The sequence below is a fragment of the Callithrix jacchus genome, chromosome 13, assembly GCF_049354715.1.
Source record: "Callithrix jacchus isolate 240 chromosome 13, calJac240_pri, whole genome shotgun sequence".
In the NCBI taxonomy this organism is placed as follows: domain Eukaryota; kingdom Metazoa; phylum Chordata; class Mammalia; order Primates; family Cebidae; genus Callithrix; species Callithrix jacchus.
Window position 1 is genome coordinate 47,936,331 of NC_133514.1, and position 14,952 is coordinate 47,951,282.

The 14,952-nt window shown below is 40.1% G+C and overlaps 1 protein-coding gene across 1 annotated transcript in view; it reads left to right on the forward strand.

Moving 5' to 3' along the window:
• Positions 1–14,584, forward strand: part of LOC118146673 (uncharacterized) — a 98,011-nt gene extending 83,427 nt beyond the window's left edge. Inside the window, exon 5 of the mRNA XM_078346875.1 lies at positions 2,148–14,584. The gene's annotated coding sequence lies outside the window, so the exon portion shown is untranslated. The remainder of the gene's footprint in view (positions 1–2,147) is intronic.
• Positions 14,585–14,952: the final 368 nt, after the last annotated feature.

Genomic DNA, 14,952 nt, shown 5'->3' on the forward strand with positions numbered 1-14,952 from the left:
GAGGCCATTCTAATCATTCTGTTTCCTTTTTTCACTTGCTGTATTGCTGTTGTCATTGTAACTGGTCCTGCAATCTGTTGATGATTGACCTTTGCTACCAGGGTGCCTTTACTCATTCAGATCCCTGAGTCTTCATGGTGACTCACACACAGAGTTCACAGCTACAGTGTTTTTTAGTTCATGTACATTTGATCAGCCATTGTTCCCAGCACCCTTCTCTGGCAGCAAGGACTCCTGGCTTTCCACACACACACACGGTGAGTCAATTTACCCTCCCCCAACACTAAAAATTTTGTGTAGCCCACCTCTTAGCTAGGCTTAGCCTAGACCTTCATGGTAAATTATCCTTTGAGACCTGTGTTCATCTTTTCCCTAGCAAATATTAGTTGAGATTGTGCTCAACAGTCAGGAACTGTCAAATAATGTTTCAGAAAGAGATCAGAGTTTCCTTTCCCTTTTGTCATTACATCTGTACCTTAGGGCTTCTTCTTTTTTTTTTTTTAATTTTTTATTGGATTATAGGTTTTGGGGTACATGAGCAGAGCATGCAAGACAGTTGCGTAGGTACACACATGGCAGTGTGCTTTCTTTTCTTCTCCCCTTCACCCACATTTGGCTTTTCTCCCCAGGCTATCCCTCCCCACCTCCCCCTCCCACTGGCCCTCCCCTTTTCCCCCCAATAGATCCCAGTGTTTAGTACTCCCCTTTCTGTGTCCATGTGTTCTCATTTTTCATCACCCACCTATGAGTGAGAATATGCGGTGTTTCATTTTCTGTTCTTGTGTCAGTTTGCTGAGGATGACGTTCTGCAGATTCATCCATGTCCCTACAAACGACACGAACTCATCATTTCTGATTGCTGCATAATATTCCATGGTGTATATGTGCCACATTTTTCCAATCCAGTCTATTATCAATGGGCATTTGGGTTGATTCCAGGTCTTTGCTATTGTAAACAGTGCTGCAATGAACATTCGTGTACATGTGTCCTTATAGTGGAACGATTTATAGTCTTTTGGATATATACCCAGTAATGGGATTGCTGGGTCAAATGGAATTTCTATTTCTAAGGCCTTGAGGAATCGCCACACTGTCTTCCACAATGGTTGAACTAATTTACACTCCCACCAACAGTGTAAAAGTGTTCCTTTTTCTCCACATCCTCTCCAGCATCTGTTGTCTCCAGATTTTTTAATGATCGCCATTCTAACTGGCGTGAGATGGTATCTCAATGTGGTTCTGATTTGTATCTCTCTGATGATCAGTGACGATGAGCATTTTTTCATATGATTGTTGGCCTCATATATGTCTTCTTTCGTAAAGTATCTGTTCATATCCTTTGCCCACTTTTGAATGGGCTTGTTTGTTTTTTTCCTGTAAATCTGTTTGAGTTTCTTTATGTTTTGTGTAGCAGGTTCTGTTAGATAGCAGAAGGTTCCATATTATCCTTCTATAGAGTAGTGGGTACCAACTAGCAGTCGGCCCCTCAAGTAATCTGTTTCCATAGTAATAAAAATTTCTCAGGCTACTTACATCTCTACCTCAAATGTTAAAAATGTTTTAATATTCTACCTCACAGGAACCCATTCAACAGAATTCTCTGTATCTAAAGTAGGTAATTCGGATTTAACAGAGTTGAGCCTCATCCATGACTCATGAGTAGCCACGTATAAAACAGGGTTTATATTTGTTTCAGCAGTACAGATTCTAAAATTAGATCAATATAAAAACAGATAAGCATTTTAATACAATGTACAGATACCAAATCACTCCCACAGATATGTTTTTTCTGTGTTTTACAAGCAGTCTTACTGCTATTTCACATAACATAAGATATTGCTGGAAATGTCAATTTTGAGATTCTCCACAGAAAGCATTTGCAAACTGCTGAATACAAACAGCAGTGTGACTCTGTAAGTTGAATGCACACATTGACAATATTTCTCCCAGATAGCTTCCTTTGAGTTTTTAAGGTGAAAGGTTTCTCATTACAGCATATGCCCACTTTCCTTCTGGAATGAAAAAAATCTAACTTCTGTAAGAAAAGTATTTCTAACCTTCTGTATCAAAATATAGATGCAACTCTATTAGTTGAATGCACACACACCAGAGCAGTTTCACAGATACGTTTCTTCTGTGTTTTACAGGCAGTCTTACTGCTATTTTGTAGAACGTGGGATTATGCTGGAAATGTCTGTTTTGAGATTCTCCACAGAAAGTGTTTGCAAACCGCTGAATGCACACCTCCTGGATATTTATGAGGTGTGTATACTCACTGAGGCTCTAAATGAGTGGCCATATAAAATAGATTTCTTATTACTCCCCACGTGTTCATTATTCACTGAGGCTTTTAATGAGTAGTCATACAAAATAGATTCTTGACTATTCCTGAGGTGCGTATTATTCACTGAGGATCTGAATGAGTCAATATATGAAATAGACTTCTAACTATTCCCAATTTGTGTATTTCTCACTGAGGCTCTGAATGAGTGGCAATATGAAATAGACACCTGACTATTTCCCAGGTGTGTATTATTCACTGAGGCTCTGAATGAGTGGCCTCTTGAAATAGGCTCCTGGCTACTAAATAGGTATGTATTATTCACTCAGGCTCTGAATGAGTGGCCATATGAAATCGAATTTTAACTATTCCCCAGGTGTGTATCATTCAGTGAGGCTCTGAATGAGTAGGCATATTAAATAGATTCCTGACTATTCCCCAGGTGTGCATTTACTGAGGCTCTGAATGTGTGGCCATTTGAAATAGACTACTGACTATTCCTCAGGTGTGTGTTATTCACTGTGGCTCTGAATGAGTCCAAATACTAGTCTCCTGACTATTCCCCAGGTGTGTATTATTCACTAAGGCTTTGAACAAGTGGCCATATAAGTAGATTCCTGACTATTCCAGAGCTGTGTATGATTCACTGAGATTCTGAATGAGAAACCATAAGAAATAGACTCCTGGTTACTCCACAGGCATGCATTATTCACTGAGGCACTGAATGAGTGGCCATACAAAATAGACTCCTGACACTTCCCTAGATGTATATTAATCAGTGAGGCTCAGAATAAGAGGCCACATAAAATTTACTCCTGTCTATTCCGCTGGTGTGCATTAAGTAAGGCTCTAAATTAGTGGTCATAGGCAACAAAAAAATCCTGACTATTCCCCAGGTGTGTATTATTCAGTGAGGCTCTGAATGAGTGGCCATATGAAGGAGGCTCCTGACCATTACCTTGGTGTGCATTAATCACTGAGGGTCTGAATGATTGTCCATGTGAAATAGACTCCTGAGTACTCTCCATGTGTGCATTATTCACTGAGGCTCTGAGTGGCCATATGAAATAGAATCTTTATAATTCCCCAGGTGTGTATTATTCACTGAGACTCTGAATGAGTGGTCTTATGCAATAGACTCCCTACTATTCCCCAGGTGTGTATAAATCAGTGAGGGTCTGAGTGAGTGGGCATATGAAATAGAATCCTAACTATTACCCAGGTGTGCATTATTCTCTGAGGCTCTGGCTGCATGACCAATTGAAATACACTTCTTACTATTCTCCAGGTTTATGTTATTCACTGAGGCTGTGAATGAGTGCCTATATAAAATAGACTTCTCACTATTTCTCAGGTGTGTATTATTCACCCATCTGCTGAATGAGTGGCCATATGAAATCGACTCCTATTTTCCAAGTGTATTACCAACTGAACCTCTGAATGAGTGGGCATACAAAATAGACTCCTGGTTATTCCACAGGTGTGCATTATTCATCGAGGCTCTGAATGAGTGGCCCTATGAAATAGACTCCTTACTATTCTCCAGTTGTGTATTATTTACTGAGGCTCTGGATCAGTGGTTTTATGAAATACACTCCTGACTATTCCCCAGGCGTGCATTATTCATTGACACTCTGAATGTTTGGCTATTTCAAATAGACTCATGAATATTCCCCAGATGTGTGAGATTCTCTGTGGTTCTGAATGAGTCACCATTTGAAATAGTCTCTTGCCTACACCGCAGGTGTGTATTTTACTGAGTCTCTGAATGAGTGGCCATATAAAGTAGATTCCTGACTATTTGAGAGGTGTGTCTTCTTCACTAGACTCTGAATGAGTGATCATATGAAATAGACTACTGGTTACTCCACAGGTGTGCATTATTCACTGAGGCTCTGAATGAGTGTCCATATGAAATAGACTCCTCACTATTCCCCAGTTGTGTATTATTCACTGAGGCTCTGAATGAGTGGCCATATGAGATAGACTCCAGACTATTCCCCAGGCATGCATTATTCAGTAAGGCTCTGGATGAGTGGTCATACAAAATAGAATCCTCACCATTCCCCAGGTGTGTGTTATTCCCTGAGGCTCTGAATGAGTGGCTATGTGAAATAGACTCCTGACTACTCCACAGTTGTTTATTATTCAGTAAAGCAATGAATGAGAGGCCATATGAAGTAGACTCTTGGTTACTCCAAAGGTGTACATTATTCACTGAGGCTCTGAATGAGGGCCATATGAAGTAGACTCCAGATTAGTCTCCAGCTGTGCATTATACAATGAGGCTCTGAATGAGTGGCCATATGAAATAGATTCTTGAGTATTCCCCAGGTGTGTATTATTCTGTGAGGCTCAGAAAGAGTGATGATATAGACTCCAGACTATCCCCAAGGTGATAGTTTATTATTCAGTGAGACTCTTAATGAGTGGTATATGAAATAGACTTCTGACTACCCCAGAGGTGTTCATTATTCATTGAACCTCTGACAGAGAGGCAATATAAAATAGATTCCTGACTATTCCCCAGGTGTGCATTATTCACTGAGGCTCTGAATTTGTGGTCATATGAAAAAGATCCCTGACCATTCCTGAAGTATGTATTATTCAGTGAGAATCTGAATGATTTTCCATATGAAATAGTCTCCTGACTACACCACAGGTGTGCATTATTCAGTGAAGCTCGGCATGAGTGATGACATGAAATAGAATCCTGACTCTTCCCCAGGTGTTCTTTATTCCTTGAGGCTCTGAATCAGTGGCCATATGAAATAGACTCCTGACTATTCCCCAGATATGCATTTTTCAGTGACACTCTGAATTAGTTGCCATATGAAATAGTCTTGTGACTATTCCCCAGGTGTGCATTATTCAGTGAATCTCTAAATGCCTGGTTATAAGAAATAGAGTCCCGACTAGTCCCCAGTTGTGCATTACAGTGAGGATCTGAATGAGTGGCCATATGAAATAGGCTCCTAGGTTCTCCCCAGGCATGCTTTATTCACTAAGGCTCTGAATGAGTGGCCTTATGAAATAGATTCCTGACTATCCCCTAGATGTGTAATATTAAGTCAGTCTCTGAAGCAATATCTAAGTGAAATAGGCTCCTGACAACTCCACAAGTGTTCATTATTCAGTGAAGCTCTGAATGAGAGGCCAGATGAAATAGATTCCTGAGTATACCCCAGGTGTGCATTATTCAGCGAGTCTCTGAATGAATGGCCACATGAAATAATCTCTTCACAATTCCCCAGGTGTGCATTAATCAGTGAGGCTCTGAATGAGGAGTCATGTGAAATAGACTCCTGAGTATTCCCCAGTTGTGTGTTACTCACTGAGGCTCTGGTCATGTAAAATAGACGCCTGATGGGAGATCCAAGATGGCTGATTGCTAACAGCTCGGGATTGTAGCTCCCAGTGAAAGCATAGAGAACGAGAGGACACCACACTTTCAGATGAATTTTCATTGCTCACGGACTAGAAGATTTCCAGTGGAGGAGCCCCACAGGTCACCAGCGTGACTCTTGTGGCCAGCACAGCAGTTTTGCTGGTGCCTTGGTGCGGCAGATCTTCATGCAGAGTAAACAGAACTGGTTCCCCTACTGACCGGTGTTTGGAGCTCCAGGAAGGCACAGCCACTTGTTACGGACTCAAGAAAAAAGCCAGACCAGAGATTCCTGGGCAGAAGAGCACCATCAGTCTTATCGCTGCTATTTTGGCCAGCACAGTGGGTTGCTCGGATCCCAGCACTGGGAATCAATAAATTGGACGTCCACTCAGAAACCTAATTGGAAAGGCGGTAATTGTAAAGACGACAGATAGATAAATTTATAATAAAGGGAAGAAACCAGCCTAAAAAGGCCGAGAATACCCAAAATCAGAACCCCTCTTCCCCTACAGGGAAGCCTATTAGACTTACAGCAGATCTCTCAGTGGAAACCCTACAAGCCAGAAGAGAGTGGGGGCCAATATTCAACATCCTTAAAGAACAGAACTTTCAGCCCTGAATTTCATATCCTGCCAAACTAAGCTTCACAATTGAAGGAAAAATAAAATCCTTTATGAACAAGCAAGTACTCAGAGATTTTATTACCACCAGGCCTGCTTTACAAGAACTTCTGAAAGAACCATTACACATAGAAAGGAACAGCCTTTCCAAAAATATACCAAAAAGTAAAGAGCATCAACATAAAGAAGAATTTACATCAACGAATGGATAAAATAGCCAGTTAACATCAAATGGCAGTAAACCTAAATTTAAATTGACTGAATCCCCCAATCAAAAGATACAGCCAAAACCTAATGGTATGCTACATCCAGACCCATTTTATATCCAAAGATACACAAAGACTCAAAACAAAGAGTTGGAGAAAAATTTACCAACCAAATGGAGAGCAAAAATAAATAAATAAACAAAAAGCAGGAATTGCAATTCTCGAATTTGATAGAATAGATTTCAAAGCAACAAAGATACAGTGGTAAAAGGATCAATGCAGCAATGAGAGCTAATGATCCTAACACCCAGATACATGGGACACATAAAGAGATTTAGACTCAACAAGACAGAAAATTAATAAGGATGTCCAGAACTTGAACACAGATCTGGAACAAGTAAACTTAATAAATATTTATAGAGCTCTGCACTTTAAATACACAAAATATTGATTGACCATTATTAATCCCCATTTTTAGAATAAAGCAATATTCCTGTTCTCTCTCCCTCTTTTTCTTCTTCTTTCTTCCTCTCCTTTTTTTCTTTCAAAAAAAAAAAAAGAAAAATAAATAAATTCAGAGATTACACGTGCCCAGTGGGGCCCTGGGTGTCAGGGAGAGAGCTGCAGAGGTGACAAAATCAATGTCTGGGCCAGGCACGGTGGCTCATGCCTGTAATCCCAGCACTCTGGGAGGCAGAGGGAAGGGGATTACTTGAGGTCAGGGGTTCAAGACCAGCCTGGCCAACATGGTGAAAGCCCGTCTCTAAAAAAAGAAAATAAATAAATAAATAAATAAAATAGACTCCTGACTATCCCCCAGGTGTGTCTTATTCACTGAGCCTCTGAATGAATGGCTATATGAAATATATTCCCGACTACTCCAGAGGTGTTCCTTATTGAGTGAAGCTCTAAATGAGATGCCATATGATATAGACTCCTGGATACTCCACAGGTGTACATTATTCCCTGAGGCTCTGACTGAGGGCCATTTGAAATAGACTCCAGATTAGTCTTCAGCTTTGCATTATTCAATGAGGCTCTCAATGAGTGGCCAAATGAAAGAGACTCCTGACAATTCCTCAGGTGTGTATTACTCAGTGAGGCTCGGAATCAGTGGCTATATAAAACAGACTCCTGACTGCGCCACAGGTGTTCATTATTCAATGAAGCTCTAAATGGGAGGCTATATGAAATAGACTCCTGGCTATTCCGCAGGTGTGCATTATTCACTGAGTCTCTGAATGAGTAGCCATATGAAATAGAATCCAAAAGATTCGCCCAGGTGTGTATTATTCAGTGAGGTTCTGAATGAATGTTATATGAAATAGACTTTTGACTATTCCACAGGTGTTCATAATTCAGTGAAGCTCTAAATGAGAGACAATATGAAATGGACTCCTGACTATTGCCCAGCTGTGCATTATTCAGTGAGGTGCTAAAGGAGTGGTCATATGAAAGAAACTCCTGATTGTTCTGCAGGTGTTCATTTTTCACTGAGGCTCTGAATAAGTGGCCATATGAAATAGATTCCTGAATATCCCCTAGGTGTGTATTATTAAGTCAGGCTCTGAATGAGTGGCTATGTGAAATAGGCTCCTGACTCTCCACTGGTGTTTATTATTCAGTGTAGTTCTAAATGACAGGCCAGACTAATTGGATTCCTAAGTATTCCCCAGGTGTGCACTTTTACCTGAGGCTCTGTATGTGTGGCCATATGAAATAGACTCCTGACTATTCCAGAAGTGTGCATTATTCATTGAGGTTCTGAATTGGTGGCCATATAAAACAAACTCTTGCATACTCCCCACGTGTGCATTATTTACACAGGCTCTTAATGAGTGGTCATACCAGATAGACTCCTGACTCTTCCCCAGGGGTGTATTATTTACTTAGGCTCTGAATGAGTGCCCATATGAAATAGAATCTTGACTATTCCCCAGGTGTGTATTATTCATTGGGGCATTGATTGAGTGGCCAAATGAAATAGATTCCTGACTTTTTATTGGTATGTACTTTATTTTTTATTGCATTTTAGGTTTTGGGGTACATGTGAAGAACATGCAAGATTGTTGCATAAGTACACCCGTGGCAGTGTGAATTGCTGCCTTCCTCCCCTTCACTTATATCTGGCATTTCTCCCCATGCTATCTCTCCTCAACTCCCCACCCCCCACAGTCCCTCCACTATTTTCCACTAACAGACCCCAGTGTGTCGTGCTCCCCTGCCTGTGTCCATGTGTTCTCATTGTTCAACACCCACCTATGAGAGAGAACACTCAGTGTTTAATTTCCTGTTCTTGTGTCAATTTGCTGAGAATGATGGTCTCCAGGTTCATCCATGTCCCTACAAAGGATACGAACTTGTCATTTTTGATGGCTGCATAATATTCCATAATGTATATGTGCCAAAATTTCCCTGTCCAGTCTATCATCAATGAGCATTTGTGTTGCTTCCAGGTCTTTTCTATTGTAAACTGTGCTGCAGTGAACATTGGTATGTATGTGTCCTTGTAGAAAAATAATTTATAACCCTTTGAATATATACCCAGTAATGGAATTGCTGGGTCAAATGGAATTTCTATTTCTCGGTCCTTGAGGACTTGCCACACTGTCTTCCACAATGGTTGGACTAATTTACACTCCCACCAACACTGTAAAAGTGTTTCGATTTCTCCACATTCTCTCCAGAATCTGTCATCTCCAAATTTTTTAATGTTCACCATTCTAACTGGAATGAGATGGTATCTCAATGTAGTTTTGATTTGCATTTTTCTAATAATGATGGTTGATGAGCATTTTTTCATATGTTTGTTGGCCTCACATATGTCTTCTTTTGCAAAGTGTCTGTTCATATCCTGCACCCACTTTTGAATGGGTTTTTTTGGTTTTTTTCTTGTAAATCTGTTTGAATTCTTTGTAAATTCTGGATATCAGCCCTTTGTCAGATGAGTAAACTGCAAAAATTTTTTCCCATTCTGTTGGTTGCTGATTCACTCTAATGACTGTTTCTTTTGCCATGAAGAAGCTGTGGAGTTTGATTAGGTCCCATTTGTCTATTTTGGCTTTTTTTGCCAATGCCTTTAGTGTTTTGGTCATAAAGTCCTTGCCTATGCCTATGCACTGAATGGTTTTGCCTAGATTTTCTTCTAGGGTTTGTATGGTGCCAGGTCTTATGTTTAAGTCTTTAATTTATCTGGAGTTAATTTTAGTGTAAGGTGTCAGGAAGGGGTCCAGTTTCTTCTTTCTGCACATGGCTAGCCAGTTTTCCCAACACCATTTATTAAACAGAAAATCTTTTCCCATTGCTTGTTTTTGTCAGGTTTGTCAAAGATCAGATGGTGGTAGATATGTTGTGTTGCCTCTGAGGCTTCTGTTCTGTTCTGTTAGTCTATATCTCTGTTTTGGTATTAGTCCATGCTGTTTTGATTACTGTAGCCCCATAGTATAGTTTGAAGTCGGGTAGTGTGATGCCTCCTGCTTTGTTATTTTTGCTTATAATCGACTTGGCTATGTGGGCTCTCTTTTGGTTCCATATGAAGTTTAAAGTTTTTTTTTTTTCAGTTCTGTGAAGAGGGTCATTGGTAGCTTGATGGGGATAGCACTGAATCTGTAAATTACTTTGGGCAGTATCGTCATTTTCACTATTGAATCTTTTTAACCATGAAAATGGAATATTTCTCTATTTGTGTCCTCTCTATTTAATTGAGCATTGATTTCAAGTTCTCCTTGAAGAAGTCCTTTACGTTCCTTGTTAGTTGTATTCCTAGGTATTTTATTCTCTTTGTAGCAATTGTGAACGGCAGTTTGTTCTTGATTTGGTTCTCTTTAAGTCTGTTATTGATGTATAGGAATGCTTGTGATTTTTGCACATTCATTTTGTATCTTGAGACTTTGCTGAAGTTGCTTATCAGTTTCAGAAAATTTTGGGCTGAGACGATGGCGTCTTCTAGGTAAACAATCACGTCGTCTGCAAATAAAGACAATTTGGCTTCCTCCTTTCCTAGTTGAATACCCTTTATTTCTTTTTCTTATCTGATTGCTCTGTCTAGAACTTCCAGTACTATATTGAATAGGAGTGGTGAGAGAGGGCAGGCTTGTCTAGTGCCATATTTCAAAGGGAACGCTTCCAGTTTTTGTACATTCAGTATGATATTGGCTGTTGGTTTGCCATAAATAGCTTTTATTATTTTGAAATACGTTCTGTCAATACCTAGATTATTGAGGATTTTTAGCATAAAGTGCTGTTGAATATTGTCAAAGGCCTTCTCTACATTAATTGAGATAATCATGTGGTTTATTTCTTTGGTTCTGTTTTTGTGGTGAATTACATTTATAGACTTACATATGTTGAACCAGTTTTGCATTTCCAGGATGAATCCTACTTGATCATGATGAGTAGGCTTTTTGATGTGCTGTTGCAATCACCTTGCCAGTATTTTATTAAAGATTTTTGAATCTACGTTAATCATGGATATTAGCTTTAAGTTTTCTTTTCTTGTTGAGTCTCTGCCAGGTTTTGGTATCAGGATGATGTTGGTCTCATAAAATGACTTGAGAAAGATTCCCTCTTTTTTGATTATTTTGAGTAGTTTCAGAGAAATGGTAATAGCTCCTCTTTGTGTGTCTGGTAGAATTCAGCTGTGAACCCATCTGGACCTGGGTGTATTTTGTGTGGCAGGCTCTTAATTGCTGCCTCAACTTCAGACCTTGTTATCGGTCTATTCAGGGTTTCAACTTCTTCCTGGTTTAGGCTTGGGAGAAGGCAAGTGTCCAGGAATTTATCCATTTTTTTCCAGGTTTACTGGTTTATGTGCATAGACTTGTTTGTAATAATCTCTGATGATGGTTTGATTTTTTGTGGAATCTGTGGTGATAGTATTTTTATCATTTTATTATTGCATCTTTTTGGTTATTCTCTCTTTTCTTTTTTAAAAAAATCTGGCTAGTGGTCTGTCTATTTTGTGGATCTTTTTGAAAAACCAGCTCCTGGATTTATTGATCTTTTGAAGGGATTTTTTTGTGCCTCTATCTCATTCAGTTCTGCTCTGATCTTAGTTATTTCTTGTCTTCTGCTAGGTTTTGAGTTTTTTTGATCTTGCTCCTCTATTTCTTTCAATTTTGATGAGAGGGTGTCAATTTAGATCTCTCCTTGCTTCTCATGTGGGCACTTATTGCTATGCATTTTCCTCTAGAGACTGCTTAAAAAGTGTCCCAGAGATTCTGGTATGTTGTGTCTTCGTTCTTATTGGTTTCAAAGAATATCTTTATTTCTGCCTTTATTTCATTGTTTATCCAGTCAACATTCAAGAGCCAGTTGTGCAGTTTCCATGAAGCCGTGTGGTTCTGAGTTAGCTTCTGAATTCTGAGTTATAACTTGATTGCACTGTGGTCTGAAAGATGGTTTGCTATACCTTCCATTATTTTGCATTTGCTGAGGAGTGATTTCCTTCCAATTATGTGGTCAATTTTAGAGTGGGTTTGATATGCTGCTGAGAAGAATGTATATGCTGTGGATCTGAAGTGGAGAGTTCTGTAAATGTCTATTAGGTTGGCTTGTTCCAGGTCTGATTTTTAGTCCTGGATATCCTTGTTAATTTTCTGTATGGTTTATCTGTCTAATATTGACAATGGGGTGTTAACGTCTCCCACTGTTTTTGTGTGGAAGTCTAAGTCTCTTTTTAAGTCATTAAAAACTTGCCTTATGTATCTGGGTGCTCCTGTATTGGGTGCGTATATATTTAGGATTGTTAACTCTTCTTGTTGCATTGATACTTTTACCATTATGTAATGTCCTTCTTTGTCTCTTTTGATCTTTGTTGCTTTAAAATATATTTTATCAGAGTCGAGAGTTGCAAAACCTTGTTTTTGCCTCCATTTGCTTGGTAAGTCTTCCTCCATCACTTTATTTTGAGCCTTTGTGTATCCTTGCATGTGAGATGGGTTTCCTGGATACAGCACACAGAGGGGTTTTGGCTTTTTATCCAATTTGCCAGTCTCTGTCTTTTGATTGGGGCATTTAGCCCATTTACATTTAGGATTAATATTGTTATGTGTGAATTCAAACCTGCCATTTTGACGCTATCTGGCTGTTTTGCCCATTACTTGATGCAGATTCTTCATTTTTTTTAATGCTTTTTCCATTTGGTATGTTTTTGGAGTGGCTGGTACCGGTTGTTCCTTGCCATGTGTAGTGCCTCCTTCAGGAGCTTTTGTAAAGCAGGCATAGTGGTGGCAAAATTTCCGAGTACTTGGTTGTTCACAAAGGATTTTATTTTTCCTTCACTTATAAATCTTAGTTTGGCTGGATATAAAATTCTGGGTTTAAAGTTCTTTTCTTTAAGGATTTTGAATATTGGCCCCCACTCTCTTCTGGCTTGTAGGGTTTCTGCTGAGAGATCTGCTATGAGTGTGATGGGCTTCCCTTTGTGGGTAACCCAATCTTTCTCTCTGGCTGCCCTTAGCATTTCTCTTTCATTTCAACCCTGGTGAATCTGACAACTATGTGCCTTAAAGTTGCTCTTCTTGAGAAATATTTTTATGGTGTTCTCTATATTTCCTGGACTTGAACATTGGCCTGCCTTACTAGGTTAAAGAAGTTTTCCTTGATAATAACCTGAAGAGTATTTTCCAGCTTGGATTCATTCGCTTTGTTATATTCAGATACACCTATCAAACTAGATTATGTCTTTTTACATAGTCCCATATTTCTTGGATACTTTGTTTATTCCTATTTGTGCTTTTTTCTCTAATCTTGCCTTCTCATTTTCTTTCATTGAGTTGATCCTCGATATCTGATATTCTTTCTTCTGCTTGGTCAATTCAGCTGTTAAAATTTGTGCATGCTTTGTGAAGTTCTCATGTTGTGTTTTTCAGCTCCGTCAATTCACTTATGTTTTTCTCTAAGTTGTCCATTCTTGTTAGCATTTCATCAAATCTTTTTTACAAGGTTCTTAGTTTCTTTGCATTGAGTTAGAACATGTTCTTTTAGCTCACAGAAGTTTCTCATTACCCACCTTCTGAAGCCTGATACCGTCATTTTATCACACTCATTCTCCATCCAGCCTTGTTTCCTTGCTGATGAGGAGTTGTGATTTTTTGTAGGAGGAGATGTGTTCTGGTTTCCGGTGTTTTCCTCCTTTTTGCACTGGTTTCTTCTTATCTTTGTGGATTTATCCACCTGTCATCTTTTTAGTTGCTGACTTTCAGATTGTGTCTCTGAGTGGACATCCAGTTTGTTGATGATGAAGTTATTTCTGTTTCTTAGTTTTTCTTCTAATAGTCTGGCCCCTCTGCTGTAGGAGTTCTGAGGTACACTCCATACCCGGCTTTCCTGGGGATTACCTGCAGCAGCTACAGAACAGAAAGGATTGCTACCAGTTTCTTCTGCTATCTTTGTCCCAGAATGATACCCACCAAATGTCAGTCTGATCTCTCCTTTATGAGGTGACTCTTTGTATATATGGGGGTCAGAAACCTGCTTGAGGAGACAATTTGTTATTGATAAAAGCTCAAGTGCTGATCTGCGAGCTCCATTGTTTATTCAGAGCTTCTGGGCAGTTACATTTAAGTCTGCAGCAGAACAAATAAACCCCCGTTTTTCCCCAGGTGTTCTGTCCTGAGAAGTTAGGACTTTATTTATGAGTTTCTGTGGTGCTGCTGCCTTTTTTCAGGGCTGTTCTGCCCAGCTAGGAGGCAGCCTACTCACTTTTTGCCTGCAGAGGCTTTGCTAAGATGCTGTGGGCTCTGCCCAGCTGCCATGTGAACTTCCCTGCAGTCCTGTTTATATGGGTGTAGTTAGAACTACCTTGGCAATGGTGGCCCACCTCTATAATGGCAGACTCTCTCTGTAATGGCGGGTTGCCTCAGCAATGGCAGGCTGCCTCAGCAATGGCAGACTACCTCTGTAGTGTTGGAGTGCCTCGGTAATGGCAGATGCCCTTCCCCACAGAGCTGGACTGTCCTTGGTTCAGCTGTGCTTGCTGTGAAACTCTCAACCCAAAGTGTTTCCAAATGCTGTTTTTTGTTTTGTAGAGGGGTGGGACCAGCCGAGCCTAATCAGCTGGCTCCTGCCTTAGAGGTTTTTTTTTTTTTTTTTAGTTGAATGGTCGACTCTCTCCCAGGTGTTCTGTTTGCTTGTTAAAAAAGACCAAGGAATAAAGACCGACTCAAGAGGGTGCAGTAAGAACAACCCAGGATTGAAGCTCTCAGTGAATGCATGGAGGGTAAGTCAGGGCCGCATTTTCAGACAGATTTTTCTTGCCCACAGAACGGGGAAATTCCCAGGTATAGAAGAAACATGGGACACAAGCGAAGCGGTTTTGGCTGGAGCAGCCAGTGGCCGGTGCAGCCAGCGGCTGGTGCTGTAGCACAGTGGCACTCCACAGCACTCGGCATACAGCGCACTGGTCCGTGTGCCCTGTTGAACCGGCAATCTGAGACATGAGAGGGCAGATTGGCA